General features: G+C 40.4%; 19 non-coding genes across 19 annotated transcripts; all 19 read left to right on the top strand.

Moving 5' to 3' along the window:
- Positions 1 to 250: 250 nt before the first annotated feature.
- On the top strand, positions 251 to 332 carry trnal-aag (transfer RNA leucine (anticodon AAG)). Its single transcript has one exon. It is a non-coding gene; the product is annotated as a tRNA-Leu (tRNA).
- A 1,146-nt stretch (positions 333 to 1,478) lies between these two features.
- trnal-aag (transfer RNA leucine (anticodon AAG)) lies at positions 1,479 to 1,560 on the top strand. The gene has a single exon. It is a non-coding gene; the product is annotated as a tRNA-Leu (tRNA).
- A 182-nt stretch (positions 1,561 to 1,742) lies between these two features.
- Positions 1,743 to 1,824, top strand: trnal-uag (transfer RNA leucine (anticodon UAG)). The gene has a single exon. It is a non-coding gene; the product is annotated as a tRNA-Leu (tRNA).
- Positions 1,825 to 4,553: 2,729 nt separating this feature from the next.
- trnal-aag (transfer RNA leucine (anticodon AAG)) lies at positions 4,554 to 4,635 on the top strand. Its single transcript has one exon. It is a non-coding gene; the product is annotated as a tRNA-Leu (tRNA).
- Positions 4,636 to 4,828: 193 nt separating this feature from the next.
- trnal-uaa (transfer RNA leucine (anticodon UAA)) lies at positions 4,829 to 4,910 on the top strand. The gene has a single exon. It is a non-coding gene; the product is annotated as a tRNA-Leu (tRNA).
- A 1,808-nt stretch (positions 4,911 to 6,718) lies between these two features.
- Positions 6,719 to 6,800, top strand: trnal-aag (transfer RNA leucine (anticodon AAG)). The gene has a single exon. It is a non-coding gene; the product is annotated as a tRNA-Leu (tRNA).
- Positions 6,801 to 9,589: 2,789 nt separating this feature from the next.
- On the top strand, positions 9,590 to 9,671 carry trnal-uag (transfer RNA leucine (anticodon UAG)). Its single transcript has one exon. It is a non-coding gene; the product is annotated as a tRNA-Leu (tRNA).
- A 2,674-nt stretch (positions 9,672 to 12,345) lies between these two features.
- trnal-aag (transfer RNA leucine (anticodon AAG)) lies at positions 12,346 to 12,427 on the top strand. The gene has a single exon. It is a non-coding gene; the product is annotated as a tRNA-Leu (tRNA).
- A 1,146-nt stretch (positions 12,428 to 13,573) lies between these two features.
- trnal-aag (transfer RNA leucine (anticodon AAG)) lies at positions 13,574 to 13,655 on the top strand. The gene has a single exon. It is a non-coding gene; the product is annotated as a tRNA-Leu (tRNA).
- Positions 13,656 to 13,818: 163 nt separating this feature from the next.
- Positions 13,819 to 13,900, top strand: trnal-uag (transfer RNA leucine (anticodon UAG)). The gene has a single exon. It is a non-coding gene; the product is annotated as a tRNA-Leu (tRNA).
- Positions 13,901 to 16,564: 2,664 nt separating this feature from the next.
- trnal-aag (transfer RNA leucine (anticodon AAG)) lies at positions 16,565 to 16,646 on the top strand. The gene has a single exon. It is a non-coding gene; the product is annotated as a tRNA-Leu (tRNA).
- A 1,145-nt stretch (positions 16,647 to 17,791) lies between these two features.
- Positions 17,792 to 17,873, top strand: trnal-aag (transfer RNA leucine (anticodon AAG)). Its single transcript has one exon. It is a non-coding gene; the product is annotated as a tRNA-Leu (tRNA).
- Positions 17,874 to 18,036: 163 nt separating this feature from the next.
- Positions 18,037 to 18,118, top strand: trnal-uag (transfer RNA leucine (anticodon UAG)). Its single transcript has one exon. It is a non-coding gene; the product is annotated as a tRNA-Leu (tRNA).
- A 2,679-nt stretch (positions 18,119 to 20,797) lies between these two features.
- trnal-aag (transfer RNA leucine (anticodon AAG)) lies at positions 20,798 to 20,879 on the top strand. Its single transcript has one exon. It is a non-coding gene; the product is annotated as a tRNA-Leu (tRNA).
- Positions 20,880 to 22,031: 1,152 nt separating this feature from the next.
- Positions 22,032 to 22,113, top strand: trnal-aag (transfer RNA leucine (anticodon AAG)). The gene has a single exon. It is a non-coding gene; the product is annotated as a tRNA-Leu (tRNA).
- Positions 22,114 to 22,275: 162 nt separating this feature from the next.
- On the top strand, positions 22,276 to 22,357 carry trnal-uag (transfer RNA leucine (anticodon UAG)). The gene has a single exon. It is a non-coding gene; the product is annotated as a tRNA-Leu (tRNA).
- Positions 22,358 to 25,032: 2,675 nt separating this feature from the next.
- trnal-aag (transfer RNA leucine (anticodon AAG)) lies at positions 25,033 to 25,114 on the top strand. Its single transcript has one exon. It is a non-coding gene; the product is annotated as a tRNA-Leu (tRNA).
- A 1,150-nt stretch (positions 25,115 to 26,264) lies between these two features.
- On the top strand, positions 26,265 to 26,346 carry trnal-aag (transfer RNA leucine (anticodon AAG)). Its single transcript has one exon. It is a non-coding gene; the product is annotated as a tRNA-Leu (tRNA).
- A 183-nt stretch (positions 26,347 to 26,529) lies between these two features.
- trnal-uag (transfer RNA leucine (anticodon UAG)) lies at positions 26,530 to 26,611 on the top strand. Its single transcript has one exon. It is a non-coding gene; the product is annotated as a tRNA-Leu (tRNA).
- Positions 26,612 to 26,735: the final 124 nt, after the last annotated feature.

Here is a 26,735-nt window from a genome sequence, read left to right as displayed (position 1 = left end):
TGTTCAAAACAAACCAAAACATATTGAAAACTATTAAACATGTATAACACTAAAAATGTGTTAAAAAGTCTGAGGAACACAATGAAAACTCCTGAAAACGGTTAAAAACGCCTTAAAACTGTCGTTTAAACACTGATAAACACGTTGTACGCAGATATCCCTCAGCGTCCGACCTCACCTCACAGTGATGATGTTACATACGAGTTATCGGCCGTTTCGTGTCCCGTCCCCCCCAATGTATTTACATGGAGGTAGCGTGGCCGAGCGGTCTAAGGCGCTGGATTAAGGCTCCAGTCTCTCCGGGGGCGTGGGTTCAAATCCCACCGCTGCCAAGCTTTTCATTTCAAGAAGCTGCTGAGTCGTGCAGAAGGAGAAAAGGCCGTAGGCTGTCTTTTCTGAACACATTTTACCTGAGAAAACATGCTGCGCCTGAAATTGACGTATTTTAAAGGTATTAGTCGTCTTGCTAAAGCTAAGCTAACCAGCCCTTCTGTCACCGAGACACTGGACTTAGGTACACTAGCAGGAAGCTTGGCTGAGTGGTCTAAGGTGCTTGATTTAGGATCCAGCCTCTCTGTAGGCATGGGTTCAGATCCCACTGCTGGCAAGTAGTGTTTTATCTCAAAGAAGTCAATAAAAGATGAGATAAAGATGTTCACTCTGTGAATGATTAATGGTTCTGACCCCATCTGTTTTCACCACTGAAGTTCGTACATCTCAAATTTAATGTTTGGTTCAAACATACCAAAACATTTTGACAATTTTGTTCAACTCCAAAATAAAATGAAATAAAAATAAAATGTTTTCAAAACTCTAAATTATGTTTTAAACATGTCTTAGAGTTTTTAAGAAAACTACTTACAACGCGTTTAAAACAACTCCTTAAATTGTGTTTGAAAGATCCATATGTGTGTTAAAATTGCTTTCAAACATGCTAACTCTTTAAAACGTGGTAAAAACTCATCAACATGTGTCTAAAATGTGTTAAAAAACTCCTAAATTCATGTTAAAACTCTTTTAACATGTTAAAAATTCCTTAAACGTGTTAAATAACCTCAAAATTTGTTAAAAATTCCTGAAATTGTGTCAAAAACTCTTGAAAACATGTTAAAAACGACTCAAACCGACTGAAATATACCTTAAAACGTGCTAAAAACTCCTAAAATTGTGTCAAAAACTCCTATAGACATGTTAAAAATGGCTTAAGACTTGTTAAAACCTCCTGAAAACATGTTCAAAACAAACCAAAACCTATAAAAACTATTAAACATGTAAAGCACTAAAAATTTGTTAAAAAATCCTATAATACACATTGAAAACTCCTGAAACCGGTTAAAAAAACCTTAAAATTGTCATTTAAACACTGATAAACGCGTTGTACGCTGACATCAGTCGTTGTCCAACCTCACCTCACAGTGATGTTACATACAAGTTATGGGGCGTGTCATGTCCCGTCCCCCCCATGGTACATACATGGAGGTAGCGTGGCCGAGCGGTCTAAGGCGCTGGATTAAGGCTCCAGTCTCTCTGGGGGCGTGGGTTCGAATCCCACCGCTGCCAAGCTTTTCAGTCTAAGGTCACAGTAGTCTAAGGTCACACACTACAGTCTTTTCCTGAAAACATTTTCCCAAGAGAAGAACCTGCATCTGTGATTAACGTGTTTGAAAGGAATTAGACGTTTGGCTAAAGCTAAGCTAACAAGACCTTGTGTCACTGAGACTCTGGACTTACATAAGCTAGCAGGTAGCGTGGCCGAGCGGTCTAAGGCGCTGGATTTAGGCTCCAGTCTCTCTGGAGGCGTGGGTTCAAATCCCACCGCTGCCATTTGTGATTTTATCTCAAAGAAGTAAATAAAACATTGAAGAAATAGTTTGTTCACTCTAACCTGAGACTGAGTAATGGTTCTGACCCCATCTGGTTTCACCTCTCAAATTTAAAGTTTTTGATTCAAACATACCAAAGTAGAAGAAGAGGAGGACGAAAGTGTGTCCATAAGAACAGAGAGAAGAGGAACGCCAAGAGTATAGGACAAGAGTATAAAACCAAATAAAAATAAAATGTTTCAAAACATGTTTTAAACATGTCTTAGAGTTTTTAAAAAAAAACTACTTACAACATGTTTTTAAAAAAACTCCTTAAATTCTGTTTGAAAGATCCATATATGTGTGTTAAAATTGTTTTCAAACATGTTAACTATTTAAAATGAACAAAAAACTCATTAAAATGTGTCTAAAATGTGTTTAAAAACTCCTAAAGTCACGATAAAAATGACTTAAATGTGTTAAATAACCTCAAAATGTGTTAAAAATTCCTGAAATTGTGTTAAATACAATATGCATGTTAAAAACTTCTGAAATTGTGTCAAAAACTCCTGAAAACATGTCAAAAATGCCTTAAACGTGTTAAAAAACCTCAAAATGTGCTAGAAACTCCTAAAATTGTGTCAAAAACTCCTGAAAACATGTTAAAAATGCCTTAAACGTGTTAAATAACCTCAAAATGTGCTAAAAACTCCTAAAATTGTGTCAAAAACTCCTGAAAACATGTTAAAAACGCCTCAAACTGTCTGAAATATACCTTAAAGTGTGCTAAAAACTCCTAAAATTGTGCCACAAACTCCTGAAAACATGTTAAAAACGCCTCAAACTGTCTGAAATATACCTTAAAATGTGCTAAAAACTCATAAAATTGTGTCAAAAACTCCTGAAAACATGTTAAAAACGCCTCAAACTGTCTGAAATATACCTTAAAATGTGCTAAAAACTCCTAAAATTGTGTCAAAATCTCCTCAAAACATGTTAAAAACAAACCAAAACATATTGAAAACTATTACACATGCAAAGCACTGAAAATGTGTTAATGTGATGTGTTAAAATGTGTTAATGTGATTCAAACATACCAAAGTAGAAGAAGATGGGGAGGAAAGTGTGTCCGTAAGAACAGAGAAGAGGAACGCCAAGAGTATAGGACTGGGAGTAGGGACGTTGAATGTTGGAACTATGGCAGGAAAAGGTAGAGAGTTGGTTGACATGATGCAGAGGAGGATGGCAGACATACTGTGTGTCCAGGAGACCAGGTGGAAAGCTAGCAAGGCAAGAAGTTTAGGAGCAGTGTACAACTTGATTTATCATGGTGTAGATAGGAAAAGGAATGGAGTAGGAGTTATCTTGAAGGAGGAGTTTGTTAGGAATGTTCTGGAGGTAAAAAAGAGTGTCAGATAGAGTGATGAGTCTGAAGCGAGAGATAGAAGGTGTGATGTTCAATGTTGTTGGTGGGTATGCTCCACAGGTAGGATGTGAGGTGGAGAAGGAGAAATTCTGGTTGGACTTTGATGAAGTGATGCAGAGCATACCTAGAAATGAGAGAGTTGTCATTGGTGCAGACTTCAATGGACATGTTGGTGCAGGAAACAGAGGTGATGATGGGCAGGTTTGGTTTCCAGGAGTGGAACGCAGAAGGACAGATGGTAGTTGACTTTGTGAAAAGAATGAAAATGGCTATTGTGAATACTTTTTTCCAGAATAGGCAGGAACATAGAGTGACCTATAAGAGTGGTGGGAGGAGCACACAGGTAGACTACATCTGATGTAGACGGTGTAATCTGAAGGAGATCAGTGATTGTAAAATCGTGGTAGGCGATAGTGTAGCCAAACAGCATAGGATGGTGGTGTGTAGGATGACTCTGGTGATGAGGAAGATGAAGAGGACAAAGACAGAGCAGAGGATGAAATGGTGAAAGCTGAAAAGGGAAGAGTGTTGCATGACTTTTAGTAAGGAGTTAAGACAGGCTCTGGGTGGTCAGGAGGTGCTTCCAGATGACTGGACAACTACAGCTAATGTGATCAGGGAGACAGGTAGGAGAGTACTTGATGTGTCATCTGGAAAGAAAGTAGATCAGGAGACTTGGTGGTGGAATGAGGAGATACAGGAGTGTATACAGAGAAAGAGGTTAGAGAAGAAGAAGTGGGACACTGAGAGGACTGAGGAGAGTAGACAGGAGTACAGGGAGATGCAGCGTAAGGTGAAGGTAGAGGTCGCAAAGGCCAAACAAGGGGCTTATGATGACTTGTATGCTAGGTTGGACAGTACGGAGGGAGAGACTGATCTATACCGGTTGGCAAGACAGAGAGACAGAGATGGGAAGGACGTGCAGCAGGTTAGGGTGATTAAGGATAGGGATGGAAGTCTATTGACAGGTGCCAGTAGTGTGATGGGGAGATGGAAAAGGTACTTTGAAGAGTTGATGAAAGTGGAAAATGAGAGAGAACAAAGACTAGAAGAGGTGACTGTTGTGGACCAGGAAGTAGCAAAGATCAGTCAGGATGAAGTGAGGAGGGCATTGAAGAGGATGAGGAGTGGAAAGGCAGTCGGTCCTGATGATATACCTGTGGAGGTATGGAAGTGTCTAGGAGAGGTGGCGGTAGAGTTTCTGACTGGGTTGTTCAACAGGATCTTAGATAGTGAGAAGATGCCTGAGGAATCTCACAGTGATGATGTTACATACGAGTTATCGGGCGTCTTGTGTCCCGTCCCCCCCAAGGTATTTACATGGAGGTAGCGTGGCCGAGCGGTCTAAGGCGCTGGATTAAGGCTCCAGTCTCTCCGGGGGCGTGGGTTCAAATCCCACCGCTGCCAAGCTTTTCAGTTCAAGAAGCTGCTGAGTCGTGCAGGAGGAGAAAAGGTCATAGGCTGTCCTTTCTGCACACATTTTACCTGAGAAAACATGCTGCGTCTGAAATTGATGTGTTTTAAAGGGATTAGACGTGTTGCTAAAGTTAAGCTAACCAGACCTTCTGTCACAGAGACACTGGGCTTTCGTACACTAGCAGGTAGCTTGGCCGAGTGGTCTAAGGCGCTGGATTTAAGCTCCAGTCTCTCTGGAGGCGTGGGTTCAAATCCCACAGCTGCCATTTCTGGTTTTATCTCAAAGAAGTAAATGAAAGATGGGAGAAATATGTTCACTCTAACCTGAGACTGATTAATGGTTCTGACCCCATCTGGTTTCACCACTCAAATTCTTACATCTCAAATTTAAAGTTTTTGATTCAAACATACCAAAGTAGAAGAAGATGGGGAGGAAAGTGTGTCCGTAAGAACAGAGAAGAGGAACGCCAAGAGTATAGGACTGGGAGTAGGGACGTTGAATGTTGGAACTATGGCAGGAAAAGGTAGAGAGTTGGTTGACATGATGCAGAGGAGGATGGCAGACATACTGTGTGTCCAGGAGACCAGGTGGAAAGCTAGCAAGGCAAGAAGTTTAGGAGCAGTGTACAACTTGATTTATCATGGTGTAGATAGGAAAAGGAATGGAGTAGGAGTTATCTTGAAGGAGGAGTTTGTTAGGAATGTCCTGGAGGTAAAAAAAGAGTGTCAGATAGAGTGATGAGTCTGAAGCGAGAGATAGAAGGTGTGATGTTCAATGTTGTTGGTGGGTATGCTCCACAGGTAGGATGTGAGGTGGAGAAGGAGAAATTCTGGTTGGACTTTGATGAAGTGATGTAGAGCATACCTAGAAATGAGAGAGTTGTCATTGGTGCAGACTTCAATGGACATGTTGGTGCAGGAAACAGAGGTGATGAGGAGGTGATGGGCAGGTTTGGTATCCAGGTGTGGAACGCAGAAGGACAGATGGTAGTTGACTTTGTGAAAAGGATGTAAATGGCTATTGTGAATACTTTCTTCCAGAATAGGCAGGAACATAGAGAGACCTATAAGAGTGGTGGGAGGAGCACACAGGTAGACTACATCTGATGTAGACGGTGTAATCTGAAGGAGATCAGTGATTGTAAAATCGTGGTAGGCGATAGTGTAGCCAAACAGCATAGGATGGTGGTGTGTAGAATGACTCTGGTGGTGAGGAAGATGAAGAGGACAAAGACAGAGCAGAGGATGAAATGGTGAAAGCTGAAAAGGGAAGAGTGTTGCATGACTTTTAGTAAGGAGTTAAGACAGGCTCTGGGTGGTCAGGAGGTGCTTCCAGATGACTGGACAACTACAGCTAATGTGATCAGGGAGACAGGTAGGAGAGTACTTGATGTGTCATCTGGAAAGAAAGTAGATAAGGAGACTTGGTGGTGGAATGAGGAGATACAGGAGTGTATACAGAGAAAGAGGTTAGAGAAGAAGAAGTGGGACACTGAGAGGACTGAGGAGAGTAGACAGGAGTACAGGGAGATGCAGCATACCGTGAAGGTAGAGGTCGCAAAGGCCAAACAAGGGGCTTATGATGACTTGTATGCTAGGTTGGACAGTAAAGAGGGAGAGACTGATCTATACAGACTGGCAAGACAGAGAGACAGAGACGGGAAGGACGTGCAGCAGGTTAGGGTGATTAAGGATAGGGATGGAAGTGTATTGACAGGTGCCAGTAGTGTGATGGGGAGATGGAAAAGGTACTTTGAAGAGTTGATGAACGTGGAAAATGAGAGAGAACAAAGACTAGATGAGGTGACTGTTGTGGACCAGGAAGTAGCAAAGATCAGTCAGGATGAAGTGAGGAGGGTATTGAAGAGGATGAGGAGTGGAAAGGCAGTCGGTCCTGATGATATACCTGTGGAGGTATGGAAGTGTCTAGGAGAGGTGGCAGTAGAGTTTCTGACTGGGTTGTTCAACAGGATCTTAGATAGTGAGAAGATGCCTGAGGAACCTCACAGTGATGATGTTACATACGAGTTATCGGGTGTCTCGTGTCCCGTCCCCCCCGAGGTATTTACATGGAGGTAGCGTGGCCGAGCGGTCTAAGGCGCTGGATTAAGGCTCCAGTCTCTCCGGGGGCGTGGGTTCAAATCCCACCGCTGCCAAGCTTTTCAGTTCAAGAAGCTGCTGAGTCGTGCAGGAGAAAAGGTCGTAGGCTGTCCTTTCTGAACACATTTTACCTGAGAAAACATGCATAGGGATTAGCATAGGGATTAGACGTGTTGCTAAAGTTAAGCTAACCAGACCTTCTGTGACGGAGACACTGGACTTAGGTACACTAGCAGGTAGCTTGGCCGAGTGGTCTAAGGTGCTTGACTTAGGATCCAGTCTCTCTGTAGGCATGGGTTCAGATCCCACTGCTGGCAAGTAGTGTTTTATCTCAAAGAAGTCAATAAAAGATGAGATAAAGATGTTCACTCCAACCTGAGAATGATTAATGGTTCTTACCCCATCTGTTTTCACCACTGAAGTTCGTACATCTCAAATTTAATGTTTGGTTCAAACATACCAAAACATTTTGACAATTTTGTTCAACTCCAAAATAAAATGAAATAAAAATAAAATGTTTTCAAAACATGTTTTAAACATGTCTTAGAGTTTTTTTAAAAAACTACTTACAACGTGTTTTAAAAAAACCTCCTTAAGTTGTGTTTGAAAGATCCATATATGTGTGTTAAAATTGTTTTCAAACATGTTAACTATTTAAAACGAACAAAAAACTCATTAAAATGTGTCTAAAATGTGTTTAAAAACTCCTAAATTCAAGTTAAAAATGCCTTAAACGTGTTAAATAACCTCAAAATGTGTTAAAAATTCCTGAAATTGTGTTAAATACAATATACATGTTAAAAACTTCTGAAATTGTGTCAAAAACTCCTGAAAACATGTTAAAAATGCCTTAAACGTGTTAAATAACCTCAAAAAGTGCTAGAAACTCCTAAAATTGTGTCAGAAACTCCTGAAAACATGTTAAAAATGCCTTAAACGTGTTAAATAACCTCGAAATGTGCTAGAAACTCCTAAAATTGTGTCAAAAACTCCTGAAAACATGTTAAAAATGCCTTAAACGTGTTAAATAACCTCGAAATGTGCTAGAAACTCCTAAAATTGTGTCAAAAACTCCTACAAACATGTTAAAAATGGCTATAACTGTCTGAAATATACCTTAAAATGTGCTAAAAACTCCTAAAATTGTGTCAAAATCTCCTGAAAACATGTTCAAAACAAACTAAAACATATTGAAAACTATTACACATGCAAAGCACTGAAAATGTGTTCAGTAGTGCCAGTAGTGTGATGGGAAGATGGAAAAGGTACTTTGAAGAGTTGATGAACGTGGAAAATTAGAGAGAACAAAGACTAGAAGAGGTGACTGTTGTGGACCAGGATGTAGCAAAGATTAGTCAGGATGAAGTGAGGAGGGCATTGAAGAGGATGAAGAGTGGAAAGGCAGTCGGCCCTGATGATATACCTGTAGAGGTATGGAAGTGTCTAGGAGAGGTGGCAGTAGAGTTTCTGACTTTCTGGTGCCCATTTTTAAGAACAAGGGAGATGTGCAGAGTTGTGGCAACTACAGAGGAATAAAGCCGATGAGCCATACAATGAAGTTATGGGAGAGAGTAGTGGAAGCTAGACTAAGGGCAGAAATGAACATTTGTGAGCAGCAGTATGGTTTCATGCCAAAAAAGAGTACTACAGATGCAGTATTTGCTTTGAGGATGTTGATAGAGAAGTACAGAGAAGGCCAGAGGGAGCTGCATTGTGTTTTTGTAGATCTGGAGAAAGCTGATGACAGGGTGTCCAGAGAGGAACTGTGGTATTGTATGAGGAAGTCTGGAGTGGCAGAGAAGTATGTTAGAGCGGTGCAGGACATGTATGAGGACTGTAAGACAGTGGTGAGGTGTGCTGTAGGTGTGACAGAGGAGTTCAAGGTGGAGGTGGGACTGCATCAGGGATCAGCTCTGAGCCCCTTCTTGTTCGCTATGGTGATGGACAGCCTGACAGACGAGGTTAGACAGGAATCTCCATGGACTATGATGTTTGCAGATGACATTGTGATCTGTAGTGAGAGCAGGGAACAGGTGGAGGAGAAGCTAGAGAGGTGGAGGTTTGTCCTGGAAAGGAGAGGAATGAAGGTTAGCTGCAGTAAGACAGAGTACATGTGTGTGAATGAGAGGGACCCAAGTGGAAGAGTGAGGTTACAGGGAGAAGAGATCAAGAAGGTGGAGGATTTGAAGTACTTAGGCTCAACAGTCCAGAGCAATGGAGAGTGTGGAAAAGAGGTGAAGAAGCGTGTACAGGCAGGATGGAACGGGTGGAGGAAAGTGTCGGGTGTGATGTGTGATAGAAGAGTTTCAGCTAAAATGAAAGGAAAGGTGTACAAAACTGTGGTGAGACTAGCGATGTTGTTTGGTCTAGAGACAGTGTCACTGAGGAAAAGACAGGAGACAGAGCTGGAGGTAGCAGAGATGAAGATGCTGAGGTTCTCTCTGGGAGTGACCAGGAAGGATAGGATCAGGAATGAGTACATCAGAGGGACAGCACATGTTAGAGGTTTTGGAGATAAAGTCAGAGAGGCCAGACTGAGATGGTTTGGACATGTCCAGAGGAGAAATAGTGAATATATCGGTAGAAGGATGCTGAGTTTTGAGCTGCCAGGCAGGAGGCCTAGAGGAAGACCAAAGAGGAGGTTTATGGATGTAATGAGGGAAGACATGAAGGTAGTTGGTGTGAGAGAAGAGGATTCAAAGGACAGGGTTAGATGGAGGAAATTGATTCGCTGTGGAGACCCCTGAAGGGAAAAGCCGAAAGGAAAAGAAGAAGAAGACGTGTGGCTAAAGCTAAGCTAACCAGACCTTGTGTGACTGAGACTCTGGACTTAAATAAACTAGCAGGTAGCGTGGCCGAGTGGTCTAAGGCGCTGGATTTAGGCTCCAGTCTCTCTGGAGGCGTGGGTTCAAATCCCACCGCTGCCATTTGTGATTTTATCTCAAAGAAGTAAATAAAACATTGAAGAAATACAGTTTGTTCACTCTAACCTGAGACTGGCTAATGGTCCTGACCCCATCTGGTTTCACCACTGAAATTCTTACATCTCAAATTTAAAGTTTTTGATTCAAACATACCAAAGTAGAAGAAGAGGAGGACGAAAGTGTGTCCGTAAGAACAGAGAGAAGAGGAACGCCAAGACTATAGGACTGGGAGTAGGGACGTTGAATGTTCATTGAATGAAGCTGAAGAGGACAAAGACAGAGCAGAGGATGAAATGGTGAAAGCTGAAGAGGGAAGAGTGTTGCATGACTTTTGGTAAGGAGTTCAGACAGGCTCTGGGTGGTCAGGAGGTGCTTCCAGATGACTGGACAACTACAGCTAATGTGATCAAGGAGACAGGTAGGAGAGTACTTGGTGTGTCATCTGGAAGGAAAGTAGATAAGGAGACTTGGTGGTGGAATGAGGAGGTACAGGAGTGTATACAGAGAAAGAGGTTAGCTAAAAAGAAGTGGGACACTGAGAGGACTGAGGAGAGTAGACAGGAGTACAGGGAGATGCAGCATACAGTGAAGGTAGAGTTCGCAAAGGCCAAACAAGGGGCTTATGATGACTTGTATGCTAGGTTGGACAGTAAGGAGGGAGAGACTGATCTATACAGGTTGGCAAGACAGAGAGACAGAGATGGGAAGGACGTGCAGCAGGTTAGGGTGATTAAGGATAGGGATGGAAGTCTATTGACAGGTGCCAGTAGTGTGATGGGAAGATGGAAAAGGTACTTTGAAGAGTTGATGAACGTGGAAAATGAGAGAGAACAAAGACTAGAAGAGGTGACTGTTGTGGACCAGGATGTAGCAAAGATTAGTCAGGATGAAGTGAGGAGGGCATTGAAGAGGATGAGGAGTGGAAAGGCAGTCGGTCCTGATGATATACCTGTAGAGGTATGGAAGTGTCTAGGAGAGGTGGCAGTAGAGTTTCTGACTGGGTTGTTCAACAGGATCTTAGATAGTGAGAAGATGCCTGAAGAAGGGAGGAGAAGTGTGCTGGTGCCCATTTTTAAGAACAAGTGAGATGTGCAGAGTTGTGGCAACTACAGAGGAATAAAGCTGATGAGCCATACAATGAAGTTATGGGAGAGAGTAGTGGAAGCTAGACTAAGGCCAGAAGTGAGAATTTGTGAGCAGCAGTATGGTTTCATGCCAAAAAAGAGTACTACAGATGCAGTATTTGCTTTGAGGATGTTGAAAGAGAAGTACAGAGAAGGCCAGAGGGAGCTGCATTGTGTTTTTGTAGATCTGGAGAAAGCTGATGACAGGGTGTCCAGAGAGGAACTGTGGTATTGTATGAGGAAGTCTGGAGTGGCAGAGAAGTATGTTAGAGCGGTGGAGGACATGTATGAGGACTGTAAGACAGTAAGACAGAGTACATGTGTGTGAATGAGAGGGATCCAAGTGGAAGAGTGAGGTTACTGGGAGAAGAGATCATGAAGGTGGAGGATTTTAAGTACTTAGGCTCAACAGTCCAGAGTAATGGAGTTTCAGGCTCTTGAACTGAAAAGCTTGGCAGCTGAGGGATTCAAACCCACTCCCCCAGAGAGACTGGAGCCTTAATCCAGCGCCTTAGAACTCTCAGCCACGCTACCTCCATGTAAATACCATGGGGGGGACGGGACACGAGACGCCCAATAACTCGTATGTAACATGCTAAAAATTCCTAAAATCGTGTCAAAAACACATTTTAAAAATGGCTTACAACATGTTAAAAATTAGATAAAGAAGGTCACTCTAACATGAGAATGATTAATGGTTGTGACCCCATCTGATTACACCACTGAAATTCTCACATCTCAAATTTAATTTGTGGTTCAAACATACCAAAACATTTGGACAATTTTTTTCAACTCCAAAGTAAAATGAAATAAAAATAAAATGTTTTCGAAACCCTAAAATATATTTTCAACATGTCTTAAGAGTTTTAAAGCAAACTTCTTACAAAATGTTTACAAAACTCCGTAAATTGTGTTTGAAAGATACATAAAAATGTGACAAAATTTCTTTAAAACATGTTAAAAAACTCTTTAAAACATGCACAAAAAAAACTCATTACAATGTGTTTAAAATGTGTTTAAAAACTCCTGAAATCATGTCAAAATCTCTTTTAACATGTTAAAAATAACTTAAAATGTGTTAAATGCACCTCAAAATGTGTTGAAAACAGATGAAATTGTGTTAAATACACCTTACAACATGTTAAAAACTTCTGAAATTGTGTCAAAACGTCCTGAAAACGTCTTAAAAATGCCTCAATCGTCTGATATGTACCTTAAAACATGCTAAAAAATTCCTAAAATCGTGTCAAAAACACAAACAAACATGTTAGAAATGGCTTACAACGTGTTAAAATCCCCTGAAAACATGTTCAAAACAAACCAAAACATATTGAAAACTATTAAACTGTATAACACTAAAAATGTGTTAAAATGTGTTAAAAACACATTGAAAACTCCTGAAACCGGTTAAAAACACCTTAAAACTGTCGTTTAAACACTGATAAACACGTACGCAGATATCCCTCAGCGTCCGACCTCACCTCACAGTGATGATGTTACATACGAGTTATCGGCCGTTTCGTGTCCTGTCCCCCTCAACATATTTACATTGAGGTAGCGTGGCCGAGCGGTCTAAGGCGCTGGATTAAGGCTCCAGTCTCTCCGGGGGCGTGGGTTCAAATCCCACCGCTGCCAAGCTTTTCATTTCAAGAAGCTGCTGAGTCGTGCAGAAGGAGAAAAGGTCGTAGGCTGTCTCTTCTGAACACATTTTACCTGAGAAAACATGCTGCGTCTGAAATTGACGTGTTTTAAAGGGATTAGACATGTTGCTAAAGCTAAGCTAACCAGACCTTCTGTCACCGAGACACTGGACTTAGGTACGCTAGCAGGAAGCTTGGCTGAGTGGTCTAAGGTGCTTGATTTAGGATCCAGTCTCTCTGTAGGCATGGGTTCAGATCCCACTGCTGGCAAGTAGTGTTTTATCTCAAAGAAGTCAATAAAAGATGAGATAAAGATGTTCACTCTGAGAATGATTAATGGTTCTGACCCCATCTGTTTTCACCACTGAAGTTCGTACATCTCAAATTTAACGTTTGGTTCAAACATACCAAAACATTTTGACAATGTTTTTCAGCTACAAAATAAAATGAAATAAAAATAAAATGTTTTCAAAACTCTAAATTATGTTTTAAACATGTCTTAGAGTTTTTAAGAAAACTACTTACAACGCGTTTAAAACAACTCCTTAAATTGTGTTTGAAAGATCCATATGTGTCTTAAAATTGCTTTCAAACATGCTAACTCTTTAAAACGTGCAAAAAACTCATTAACATGTGTCTAAAATGTGTTAAAAAACTCCTAAATTCATGTTAAAACTCTTTTAACATGTTAAAAATTCCTTAAACGTGTTAAATAACCTCAAAATGTGTTAAGAATTCCTGAAATTGTGTCAAAAACTCTTGAAAACATGTTAAAAACGACTCAAACCGACTGAAATATACCTTAAAACGTGCTAAAAACTCCTAAAATTGTGTCAAAAACTCCTATAGACATGTTAAAAATGGCTTAAGACTTGTTAAAACCTCCTGAAAACATGTTCAAAACAAACCAAAACCTATAAAAACTATTAAACATGTAAAGCACTAAAAATTTGTTAAAAAATCCTATAATACACATTGAAAACTCCTGAAACCGGTTAAAAACGCCTTAAAATTGTCATTTAAACACTGATAAACGCGTTGTATGCAGACATCAGTCGGTGTCCAACCTCACCTCACAGTGATGTTACATACGAGTTATGGGGCGTGTCATCTCCCGTCCCCCCCATGGTGCTTACATGGAGGTAGCGTCGCCGAGAGGTCTAAGGCGCTGGATTAAGGCTCCAGTCTCTCTGGGGGTGTGGGTTTGAATCCCACCGCTGCCAAGCTTTTCAGTCTAAGGTCACAGATTTCTTTTCCTGAAAACATTTTGCCCAAGAGAAGAACCTGCATCTGTGATTAACGTGTTTTAAAGGAATTAGATGTTTGGCTAAAGCAAAGCTAACCAGACCTTGTGTCACTGAGACTCTGGAATTACATAAACTAGCAGGTAGCGTGGCCGAGTGGTCTAAGGCGCTGGATTTAGGCTCCAGTCTCTCTGGAGGCGTGGGTTCAAATCCCACAGCTGCCATTTGTGATTTTATCTCAAAGAAGTAAATAAAACATTGAAGAAATACAGTTTGTTCACTCTAACCTGAGACTGATTAATGGTTCTGACCCCATCTGGTTTCACCACTCAAATTCTTACATCTCAAATTTAAAGTTTTTGATTCAAACATACCAAAGTAGAAGAAGAGGAGGACGAAAGTGTGTCCATAAGAACAGAGAGAAGAGGAACGCCAAGACTATAGGACTGGGAGTAGGGACGTTGAATGTTCGTTGAATGACGTTGAAGAGGACAAAGACAGAGCAGAAGACGAAATGGTGGGAGCTGAAAAAGGAAGAGTGTTGCATGACTTTAAGGAAGGAGTTAAGACAGGCTCTGGGTGGTCAGGAGGTGCTTCCAGATGACTGGACAACTACAACTAATGTTATCAAGGAGACAGGTAGGAGAGTACTTGGTGTGTCATCTGGAAGAAAAGTAGATAAGGAGACTTGGTGGTGGAATGAGGAGGTACAGGAGTCTATACAGAGAAAGAGGTTAGCTAAGAAGAAGTGGGAAACTGAGAGGACTGAGGAGAGTAGACAGGAGTACAGGGAGATGCAGCGTAAGGTGAAGGTAGAGGTAGCAAAGGCCAAACAAGAAGCTTATGATGACTTGTGTGCTAGGTTGGACAGTAAGGAGGGAGAGACTGATCTATACAGGTTGGCAAGACAGAGAGACAGAGATGGGAAGGACGTGGAGCAGGTTAGGGTGATTAAGGATAGGGATGGAAGTCTATTGACAGGTGCCAGTAGTGTGATGGGAAGATGGAAAGAGTACTTTGAAGAGTTGATGAACGTGGAAAATGAGATAGAACAAAGACTAGATGAGGTGACTGCTGTGGACCAGGAAGTAGCAAAGATCAGTCAGGATGAAGTGAGGAGGGCATTGAAGAGATTGAGGAGTGGAAAGACAGTCGGTCCTGATGATATACCTGTAGAGGTATGGAAATGTCTAGGAGAGGTGGCAGTAGAGTTTCTGACTGGGTTGTTCAACAGGATCTTAGATAGTGAGAAGATGCCTGAGGAATGGAGGAGAAGTGTGCTGGTGCCCATTTTTAAGAACAAGTGAGATGTGCAGAGTTGTGGCAACTACAGAGGAATAAAGCTGATGAGCCATACAATGAAGTTATGGGAGAGAGTGGTGGAAGCTACACTAAGGCCAGAAGTGAACATTTGTGAGCAGCAGTATGGTTTCATGCCAGAAAAGAGTACTACAGTATTCGCTTTGAGGATGTTGATAGAGAAGTACAGAGAAGGCCAGAGTACAGAGTTCCATTGTGTTTTTGTAGATCTGGAGAAAGCTGATGACAAGGTGCCCAGAGAAGAACTGTGGTATTGTATGAGGAAGTCTGGAGTGGCAGAGAAGTATGTTAGAGCGGTGGAGGACATGTATGAGGACTGTAAGACAGTAAGACAGAGTACATGTGTGTGAATGAGAGGGACCCAAGTGGAAGAGTGAGGTTACTGGGAGAAGAGATCAAGAAGGTGGAGGATTTTAAGTACTTAGGGTCAACAGTCCAGAGCAATGGAGTTTCAGGTTCTTGAACTGAAAAGCTTGGCAGCGGTGGGATTCAAACCCACTCCCCCAGAGAGACTGGAGCCTTAATCCAGCGCCTTAGAACTCTCAGCCACGCTACCTCCATGTAAATACCATGGGGGGGGACGGGACACGAGACGCCCAATAACTCGTATGTGACATGCTAAAAATTCCTTAAATCGTGTCAAAAACACATTTTAAAAATGGCTTACAACATGTTAAAAATTAGATAAAGATGTTCCCTCTAACATGAGAATGATTAATGGTTGTGACCCCATCTGATTACACCACTGAAATTCTCACATCTCAAATTTAATTTGTGGTTCAAACATACCAAAACATTTGGACAATTTTTTTCAACTCCAAAGTAAAATGAAATAAAAATAAAATATTTTCAAAACCCTAAAATATATTTTCAACATGTCTTAAGAGTTTTTAAGCAAACTTCTTACAACATGTTTACAAAACTCCGTAAATTGTGTTTGAAAGATACATAAAAATGTGACAAAATTTCTGTAAAACATGTTAAAAAACTCTTTAAAACATGCACAAAAAAAACTCTTTAAAATGTGTTTAAAATGTGTTTAAAAACTCCTGAAATCATGTCAAAATCTCTTTTAACATGTTAAAAATAACTTAAAACGTGTTAAATGCACCTCAAAATGTGTTGAAAACAGCTGAAATTGTGTTAAATACACCTTACAACATGTTAAAAACTTCTGAAATTGTGTCAAAAACTCATGAAAACGTCTTAAAAATGCCTCAATCGTCTGAAATATACCTTAAAACATGCTAAAAAATTCCTAAAATCGTGTCAAAAACACAAACAAACATGTTAGAAATGGCTTACAACGTGTTAAAATCTCCTGAAAACAAACCAAAACATATTGAAAACTAATTAACTGTATAACACTAAAAATGTGTTAAAATGTCTTAAAAACACATTGAAAACTCCTGAAACCGGTTAAAAACGCCTTAAAACTGTCGTTTAAACACTGATAAACACATTGTACGCAGATATCCCTCAGCGTCCGACCTCACGTCACAGTGATGATGTTACATACGAGTTATCGGCCGTTTCGTGTCCCGTCCCCCCCAATGTATTTGCATGGAGGTAGCGTGGCCGAGCGGTCTAAGGCGCTGGATTAAGGCTCCAGTCTCTCCGGGGGCGTGGGTTCGAATCCCACCGCTGCCAAGCTTTTCATTTCAAGAAGCTGCTGAGTAGTGCAGAAGGAGAAAAGGCCGTAGGCTGTCTCTTCTGAACACATTTTACCTGAGAAAACGTGCTGCGCCTGAAATTGACGTATTTTAAAGGTATTAGTCATCTTGCTAAAGCTAAGCTAACCAGACCTTCTGTCACCGAGACACTGGACTTAGGTACACTAGCAGGAAGCTTGGCTGAGTGGTCTAAGGTGCTTGATTTAGGATCCAGTCTCTCTGTAGGCATGGGTTCAGATCCCACTGCTGGCAAGTAGTGTTTTATCTCAAAGAAGTCAATAAAAGATGAGATAAAGATGTTCACTCTGAGAATGATTAATGGTTCTGAACCCATCTGTTTTCACCACTGAAGTTCGTACATCTCAAATTTAACGTTTGGTTCAAACATACCAAAACATTTTGACAATGTTTTTCAGCTACAAAATAAAATGAAATAAAAATAAAATGTTTTCAAAACTCTAAATTATGTTTTAAACATGTCTTAGAGTTTTTAAGAAAACTACTTACAACGCGTTTAAAACAACTCCTTAAATTGTGTTTGAAAGATCCATATGTGTGTTAAAATTGCTTTCAAACATGCTAACTCTTTAAAACGTGCAAAAAACTCATTAACATGTGTCTAAAATGTGTTAAAAAACTCCTATATTCATGTTAAAAGTCTTTTAACATGTTAAAAATTCCTTAAACGTGTTAAATAACCTCAAAATGTGTTAAAAATTCCTGAAATTGTGTCAAAAACTCTTGAAAACATGTTAAAAACGACTCAAACCGACTGAAATATACCTTAAAACGTGCTAAAAACTCCTAAAATTGTTCAAAAACTCCTACAGACATGTTAAAAATGGCTTAAAACTTGTTAAAACCTCCTGAAAACATGTTCAAAACAAACCAAAACCTATAAAAACTATTAAACATGTAAAGCACTAAAAATTTGTTAAAAAATCCTATAATACACATTGAAAACTCCTGAAACCGGTTAAAAACGCCTTAAAATTGTCATTTAAACACTGATAAACGCGTTGTATGCAGACATCAGTCGGTGTCCAACCTCACCTCACAGTGATGTTACATACGAGTTATGGGGCGTGTCATCTCCCGTCCCCCCCATGGTGCTTACATGGAGGTAGCGTCGCCGAGAGGTCTAAGGCGCTGGATTAAGGCTCCAGTCTCTCTGGGGGTGTGGGTTTGAATCCCACCGCTGCCAAGCTTTTCAGTCTAAGGTCACAGATTTCTTTTCCTGAAAACATTTTGCCCAAGAGAAGAACCTGCATCTGTGATTAACGTGTTTTAAAGGAATTAGATGTTTGGCTAAAGCAAAGCTAACCAGACCTTGTGTCACTGAGACTCTGGAATTACATAAACTAGCAGGTAGCGTGGCCGAGTGGTCTAAGGCGCTGGATTTAGGCTCCAGTCTCTCTGGAGGCGTGGGTTCAAATCCCACAGCTGCCATTTGTGATTTTATCTCAAAGAAGTAAATAAAACATTGAAGAAATACAGTTTGTTCACTCTAACCTGAGACTGATTAATGGTTCTGACCCCATCTGGTTTCACCACTCAAATTCTTACATCTCAAATTTAAAGTTTTTGATTCAAACATACCAAAGTAGAAGAAGAGGAGGACGAAAGTGTGTCCATAAGAACAGAGAGAAGAGGAACGCCAAGACTATAGGACTGGGAGTAGGGACGTTGAATGTTCGTTGAATGACGTTGAAGAGGACAAAGACAGAGCAGAAGACGAAATGGTGGGAGCTGAAAAAGGAAGAGTGTTGCATGACTTTAAGGAAGGAGTTAAGACAGGCTCTGGGTGGTCAGGAGGTGCTTCCAGATGACTGGACAACTACAACTAATGTTATCAAGGAGACAGGTAGGAGAGTACTTGGTGTGTCATCTGGAAGGAAAGTAGATAAGGAGACTTGGTGGTGGAATGACGAAGTACAGGAGTGTATACAGAGAAAGAGGTTAGCTAAGAAGAAGTGGGACACTGAGAGGACTGAGGAGAGTAGACAGGAGTACAGGGAGATGCAGCGTAAGGTGAAGGTAGAGGTAGCAAAGGCCAAACAAGAAGCTTATGATGACTTGTGTGCTAGGTTGGACAGTAAGGAGGGAGAGACTGATCTATACAGGTTGGCAAGACAGAGAGACAGAGATGGGAAGGACGTGGAGCAGGTTAGGGTGATTAAGGATAGGGATGGAAGTCTATTGACAGGTGCCAGTAGTGTGATGGGAAGATGGAAAGAGTACTTTGAAGAGTTGATGAACGTGGAAAATGAGATAGAACAAAGACTAGATGAGGTGACTGCTGTGGACCAGGAAGTAGCAAAGATCAGTCAGGATGAAGTGAGGAGGGCATTGAAGAGATTGAGGAGTGGAAAGACACTCGGTCCTGATGATATACCTGTAGAGGTATGGAAATGTCTAGGAGAGGTGGCAGTAGAGTTTCTGACTGGGTTGTTCAACAGGATCTTATAAAGTGAAAAGATGCCTGAAGAAGGGAGGAGAAGTGTGCTGGTGCCCATTTTTAAGAACAAGTGAGATGTGCAGAGTTGTGGCAACTACAGAGGAATAAAGCTGATGAGCCATACAATGAAGTTATGGGAGAGAGTGGTGGAAGCTACACTAAGGCCAGAAGTGAGAATTTGTGAGCAGCAGTATGGTTTCATGCCAGAAAAGAGTACTACAGATACAGTATTTGCTTTGAGGATGTTGATAGAGAAGTACAGAGAAGGACAGAGTACAGAGTTCCATTGTGTTTTTGTAGATCTGGAGAAAGCTGATGACAAGGTGCCCAGAGAAGAACTGTGGTATTGTATGAGGAAGTCTGGAGTGGCAGAGAAGTATGTTAGAGCGGTGGAGGACATGTATGAGGACTGTAAGACAGTAAGACAGAGTTCATGTGTGTGAATGAGAGGGATCCAAGTGGAAGAGTGAGGTTACTGGGAGAAGAGATCAAGAAGGTGGAGGATTTTAAGTACTTAGGGTCAACAGTCCAGAGCAATGGAGTTTCAGGTTCTTGAACTGAAAAGCTTGGCAGCGGTGGGATTCAAACCCACTCCCCCAGAGAGACTGGAGCCTTAATCCAGCGCCTTAGAACTCTCAGCCACGCTACCTCCATGTAAATACCATGGGGGGGGACGGGACACGAGACGCCCAATAACTCGTATGTAACATGCTAAAAATTCCTTAAATCGTGTCAAAAACACATTTTAAAAATGGCTTACAACATGTTAAAAATTAGATAAAGATGTTCCCTCTAACATGAGAATGATTAATGGTTGTGACCCCATCTGATTACACCACTGAAATTCTCACATCTCAAATTTAATTTGTGGTTCAAACATACCAAAACATTTGGACAATTTTTTTCAACTCCAAAGTAAAATGAAATAAAAATAAAATATTTTCAAAACCCTAAAATATATTTTCAACATGTCTTAAGAGTTTTTAAGCAAACTTCTTACAACATGTTTACAAAACTCCGTAAATTGTGTTTGAAAGATACATAAAAATGTGACAAAATTTCTGTAAAACATGTTAAAAAACTCTTTAAAACATGCACACAAAAAAACTCTTTAAAATGTGTTTAAAATGTGTTTAAAAACTCCTGAAATCATGTCAAAATCTCTTTTAACATGTTAAAAATAACTTAAAACGTGTTAAATGCACCTCAAAATGTGTTGAAAACAGCTGAAATTGTGTTAAATACACCTTACAACATGTTAAAAACTTCTGAAATTGTGTCAAAAACTCATGAAAACGTCTTAAAAATGCCTCAATCGTCTGAAATATACCTTAAAACATGTTAAAAAATTCCTAAAATCGGGTCAAAAACACAAACATGTTAGAAATGGCTAACAACGTGTTAAAATCTCCTGAAAACATGTTCAAAACAAACCAAAACATATTGAAAACTATTAAACATGTATAACACTAAAAATGTGTTAAAATGTCTGAAGAACACATTGAAAACTCCTGAAACCGGTTAAAAACGTCTTAAAACTGTCGTTTAAACACTGATAAACACGTTGTACGCAGATATCCCTCAGCGTCCAACCTCACCTCACAGTGATGATGTTACATACGAGTTATCGGCCGTTTCGTGTCCCGTCCCCCCCAATGTATTTGCATGGAGGTAGCGTGGCCGAGCGGTCTAAGGCGCTGGATTAAGGCTCCAGTCTCTCCGGGGGCGTGGGTTCGAATCCCACCGCTGCCAAGCTTTTCATTTCAAGAAGCTGCTGAGTCGTGCAGAAGGAGAAAAGGCCGTAGGCTGTCTCTTCTGAACACATTTTACCTGAGAAAACATGCTGCGCCTGAAATTGACGTGTTTTAAAGGGATTAGACGTGTTGCTAAAGCTAAGCTAACCAGACCTTCTGTCACCGAGACACTGGACTTAGGTACACTAGCAGGAAGCTTGGCTGAGTGGTCTAAGGTGCTTGATTTAGGATCCAGTCTCTCTGTAGGCATGGGTTCAGATCCCACTGCTGGCAAGTAGTGTTTTATCTCAAAGAAGTCAATAAAAGATGAGATAAAGATGTTCACTCCAACCTGAGAATGATTAATGGTTGTGACCCCATCTGTTTTCACCACTGAAGTTCGTACATCTCAAATTTAACGTTTGGTTCAAACATACCAAAACATTTTGACAATGTTTTTCAGCTACAAAATAAAATGAAATAAAAATAAAATGTTTTCAAAACTCTAAATTATGTTTTAAACATGTCTTAAGAGTTTTTAAGAAAACTAGTTACAACGCGTTTAAAACAACTCCTTAAATTGTGTTTGAAAGATCCATATGTGTGTTAAAATTGCTTTCAAACATGCTAACTCTTTAAAACGTGCAAAAAAACTCATTAACATGTGTCTAAAATGTGTTAAAAAACTCCTATATTCATGTTAAAAGTCTTTTAACATGTTAAAAATTCCTTAAACGTGTTAAATAACCTCAAAATGTGTTAAAAATTCCTGAAATTGTGTCAAAAACTCTTGAAAACATGTTAAAAACGACTCAAACCGACTGAAATATACCTTAAAACGTGCTAAAAACTCCTAAAATTGTTCAAAAACTCCTACAGACATGTTAAAAATGGCTTAAAACTTGTTAAAACCTCCTGAAAACATGTTCAAAACAAACCAAAACCTATAAAAACTATTAAACATGTAAAGCACTAAAAATTTGTTAAAAAATCCTATAATACACATTGAAAACTCCTGAAACCGGTTAAAAACGCCTTAAAATTGTCATTTAAACACTGATAAACGCGTTGTATGCAGACATCAGTCGGTGTCCAACCTCACCTCACAGTGATGTTACATACGAGTTATGGGGCGTGCCATGTCCCATCCCCCCCATGGTATGTACATGGAGGTAGCGTGGCCGAGCGGTCTAAGGTGCTGGATTAAGGCTCCAGTCTCTCTGGGGGCGTGGGTTCGAATCCCACCGCTGCCAAGCTTTTCAGTCTAAGGTCACAGATTTCTTTTCCTGAAAACATTTTCCCAAGAGAAGAACCTGCATCTGTGATTAACGTGTTTTAAAGGAATTAGATGTTTGGCTAAAGCTAAGCTAACCAGACCTTGTGTCACTGAGACTCTGGACTTAAATAAGCTAGCAGGTAGCGTGGCGGAGTGGTCTAAGGCGCTGGATTTAGGCTCCAGTCTCTCTGGAGGCGTGGGTTCAAATCCCACCGCTGCCATTTGTGATTTTATCTCAAAGAAGTAAATAAAACATTGAAGAAATACTGTTTGTTCACTCTAACCTGAGACTGATTAGTGGTTCTGACCCCATCTGGTTTCACCACTCAAATTCTTACATCTCAAATTTAAAGTTTTTGATTCAAACATACCAAAGTAGAAGAAGAGGAGGACGAAAGTGTGTCCATAAGAACAGAGAGAAGAGGAACGCCAAGAGTATAGGACTGGGAGTAGGGACGTTGAATGTTCGTTGAATGACGTTGAAGAGGACAAAGACAGAGCAGAGGATGAAATGGTGAAAGCTGAAAAGGGAAGAGTGTTGCATGACTTTAAGGAAGGAGTTAAGACAGGCTCTGGGTGGTCAGGAGGTGCTTCCAGATGACTGGACAACTACAGCTAATGTGATCAAGGAGACAGGTAGGAGAGTACTTGGTGTGTCATCTGGAAGGAAAGTAGATAAGGAGACTTGGTGGTGGAATGAGGAGGTACAGGAGTGTATACAGAGAAAGAGGTTAGCTAAGAAGAAGTGGGAAACTGAGAGGACTGAGGAGAGTAGACAGGAGTAGGGGAGATGCAGCGTAAGGTGAAGGTAGAGGTAGCAAAGGCCAAACAAGAAGCTTATGATGACTTGTGTGCTAGGTTGGACAGTAAGGAGGGAGAGACTGATCTATACAGGTTGGCAAGACAGAGAGACAGAGATGGGAAGGACGTGGAGCAGGTTAGGGTGATTAAGGATAGGGATGGAAGTCTATTGACAGGTGCCAGTAGTGTGATGGGAAGATGGAAAGAGTACTTTGAAGAGTTGATGAACGTGGAAAATGAGATAGAACAAAGACTAGATGAGGTGACTGCTGTGGACCAGGAAGTAGCAAAGATCAGTCAGGATGAAGTGAGGAGGGCATTGAAGAGATTGAGGAGTGGAAAGACAATCGGTCCTGATGATATACCTGTAGAGGTATGGAAATGTCTAGGAGAGGTGGCAGTAGAGTTTCTGACTGGGTTGTTCAACAGGATCTTATAAAGTGAAAAGATGCCTGAAGAAGGGAGGAGAAGTGTGCTGGTGCCCATTTTTAAGAACAAGTGAGATGTGCAGAGTTGTGGCAACTACAGAGGAATAAAGCTGATGAGCCATACAATGAAGTTATGGGAGAGAGTGGTGGAAGCTACACTAAGGCCAGAAGTGAGAATTTGTGAGCAGCAGTATGGTTTCATGCCAGAAAAGAGTACTACAGATACAGTATTTGCTTTGAGGATGTTGATAGAGAAGTACAGAGAAGGCCAGAGTACAGAGTTCCATTGTGTTTTTGCAGATCTGGAGAAAGCTGATGACAAGGTGCCCAGAGAAGAACTGTGGTATTGTATGAGGAAGTCTGGAGTGGCAGAGAAGTATGTTAGAGCGGTGGAGGACATGTATGAGGACTGTAAGACAGTAAGACAGAGTTCATGTGTGTGAATGAGAGGGATCCAAGTGGAAGAGTGAGGTTACTGGGAGAAGAGATCAAGAAGGTGGAGGATTTTAAGTACTTAGGGTCAACAGTCCAGAGCAATGGAGTTTCAGGTTCTTGAACTGAAAAGCTTGGCAGCGGTGGGATTCAAACCCACTCCCCCAGAGAGACTGGAGCCTTAATCCAGCGCCTTAGAACTCTCAGCCACGCTACCTCCATGTAAATACCATGGGGGGGGACGGGACACGAGACGCCCAATAACTCGTATGTGACATGCTAAAAATTCCTTAAATCGTGTCAAAAACACATTTTAAAAATGGCTTACAACATGTTAAAAATTAGATAAAGATGTTCCCTCTAACATGAGAATGATTAATGGTTGTGACCCCATCTGATTACACCACTGAAATTCTCACATCTCAAATTTAATTTGTGGTTCAAACATACCAAAACATTTGGACAATTTTTTTCAACTCCAAAGTAAAATGAAATAAAAATAAAATATTTTCAAAACCCTAAAATATATTTTCAACATGTCTTAAGAGTTTTTAAGCAAACTTCTTACAACATGTTTACAAAACTCCGTAAATTGTGTTTGAAAGATACATAAAAATGTGACAAAATTTCTGTAAAACATGTTAAAAAACTCTTTAAAACATGCACAAAAAAAAACTCTTTAAAATGTGTTTAAAATGTGTTTAAAAACTCCTGAAATCATGTCAAAATCTCTTTTAACATGTTAAAAATAACTTAAAACGTGTTAAATGCACCTCAAAATGTGTTGAAAACAGCTGAAATTGTGTTAAATACACCTTACAACATGTTAAAAACTTCTGAAATTGTGTCAAAAACTCATGAAAACGTCTTAAAAATGCCTCAATCGTCTGAAATATACCTTAAAACATGTTAAAAAATTTCTAAAATCGGGTCAAAAACACAAACATGTTAGAAATGGCTAACAACGTGTTAAAATCTCCTGAAAACATGTTCAAAACAAACCAAAACATATTGAAAACTATTAAACATGTATAACACTAAAAATGTGTTAAAATGTCTTAAAAACACATTGAAAACTCCTGAAACCGGTTAAAAACGTCTTAAAACTGTCGTTTAAACACTGATAAACACGTACGCAGATATCCCTCAGCGTCCAACCTCACCTCACAGTGATGATGTTACATACGAGTTATCGGCCGTTTCGTGTCCCGTCCCCCCCAATGTATTTGCATGGAGGTAGCGTGGCCGAGCGGTCTAAGGCGCTGGATTAAGGCTCCAGTCTCTCCGGGGGCGTGGGTTCGAATCCCACCGCTGCCAAGCTTTTCAGTTCAAGAAGCTGCTGAGTAGTGCAGAAGGAGAAAAGGCCGTAGGCTGTCTCTTCTGAACACATTTTACCTGAGAAAACGTGCTGCGCCTGAAATTGACGTATTTTAAAGGTATTAGTCATCTTGCTGAAGCTAAGCTAACCAGACCTTCTGTCACCGAGACACTGGACTTAGGTACACTAGCAGGAAGCTTGGCTGAGTGGTCTAAGGTGCTTGATTTAGGATCCAGTCTCTCTGTAGGCATGGGTTCAGATCCCACTGCTGGCAAGTAGTGTTTTATCTCAAAGAAGTCAATAAAAGATGAGATAAAGATGTTCACTCCAACCTGAGAATGATTAATGGTTCTGAACCCATCTGTTTTCACCACTGAAGTTCGTACATCTCAAATTTAATGTTTGGTTCAAACATACCAAAACATTTTGACAATGTTTTTCAGCTACAAAATAAAATGAAATAAAAATAAAATGTTTTCAAAACTCTAAATTATGTTTTAAACATGTCTTAGAGTTTTTAAGAAAACTACTTACAACGCGTTTAAAACAACTCCTTAAATTGTGTTTGAAAGATCCATATGTGTGTTAAAATTGCTTTCAAACATGCTAACTCTTTAAAACGTGCAAAAAACTCATTAACATGTGTCTAAAATGTGTTAAAAAACTCCTAAATTCATGTTAAAACTCTTTTAACATGTTAAAAATTCCTTAAACGTGTTAAATAACCTCAAAATGTGTTAAGAATTCCTGAAATTGTGTCAAAAACTCTTGAAAACATGTTAAAAACGACTCAAACCGACTGAAATATACCTTAAAACGTGCTAAAAACTCCTAAAATTGTTCAAAAACTCCTATAGACATGTTAAAAATGGCTTAAGACTTGTTAAAACCTCCTGAAAACATGTTCAAAACAAACCAACACCTATAAAAACTATTAAACATGTAAAGCACTAAAAATTTGTTAAAAAATCCTATAATACACATTGAAAACTCCTGAAACCGGTTAAAAACGCCTTAAAATTGTCATTTAAACACTGATAAACGCGTTGTACGCAGATATCAGTCGGTGTCCAACCTCACCTCACAGTGATGTTACATACGAGTTATGGGGCGTGTCATGTCCCGTCCCCCCCATGGTACGTACATGGAGGTAGCGTGGCCGAGCGGTCTAAGGCGCTGGATTAAGGCTCCAGTCTCTCTGGGGGCGTGGGTTCGAATCCCACCGCTGCCAAGCTTTTCAGTCTAAGGTCACAGTAGTCTAAGGTCACACACTACGGTCTTTTCCTGAAAACATTTTTCCCAAGAGAAGAACCTGCATCTGTGATTAACGTGTTTGAAAGGAATTGGATGTTTGGCTAAAGCAAAGCTAACCAGACCTTGTGTCACTGAGACTCTGGAATTACATAAACTAGCAGGTAGCGTGGCCGAGTGGTCTAAGGCGCTGGATTTAGGCTCCAGTCTCTCTGGAGGCGTGGGTTCAAATCCCACCGCTGCCATTTGTGATTTTATCTCAAAGAAGTAAATAAAACATTGAAGAAATACAGTTTGTTCACTCTAACCTGAGACTGATTAATGGTTCTGACCCCATCTGGTTTCACCACTCAAATTCTTACATCTCAA

This window comes from Antennarius striatus, chromosome 23, assembly GCF_040054535.1.
Source record: "Antennarius striatus isolate MH-2024 chromosome 23, ASM4005453v1, whole genome shotgun sequence".
NCBI lineage: Eukaryota > Metazoa > Chordata > Actinopteri > Lophiiformes > Antennariidae > Antennarius > Antennarius striatus.
This window is presented reverse-complemented; position numbering and strand designations above follow the sequence as displayed.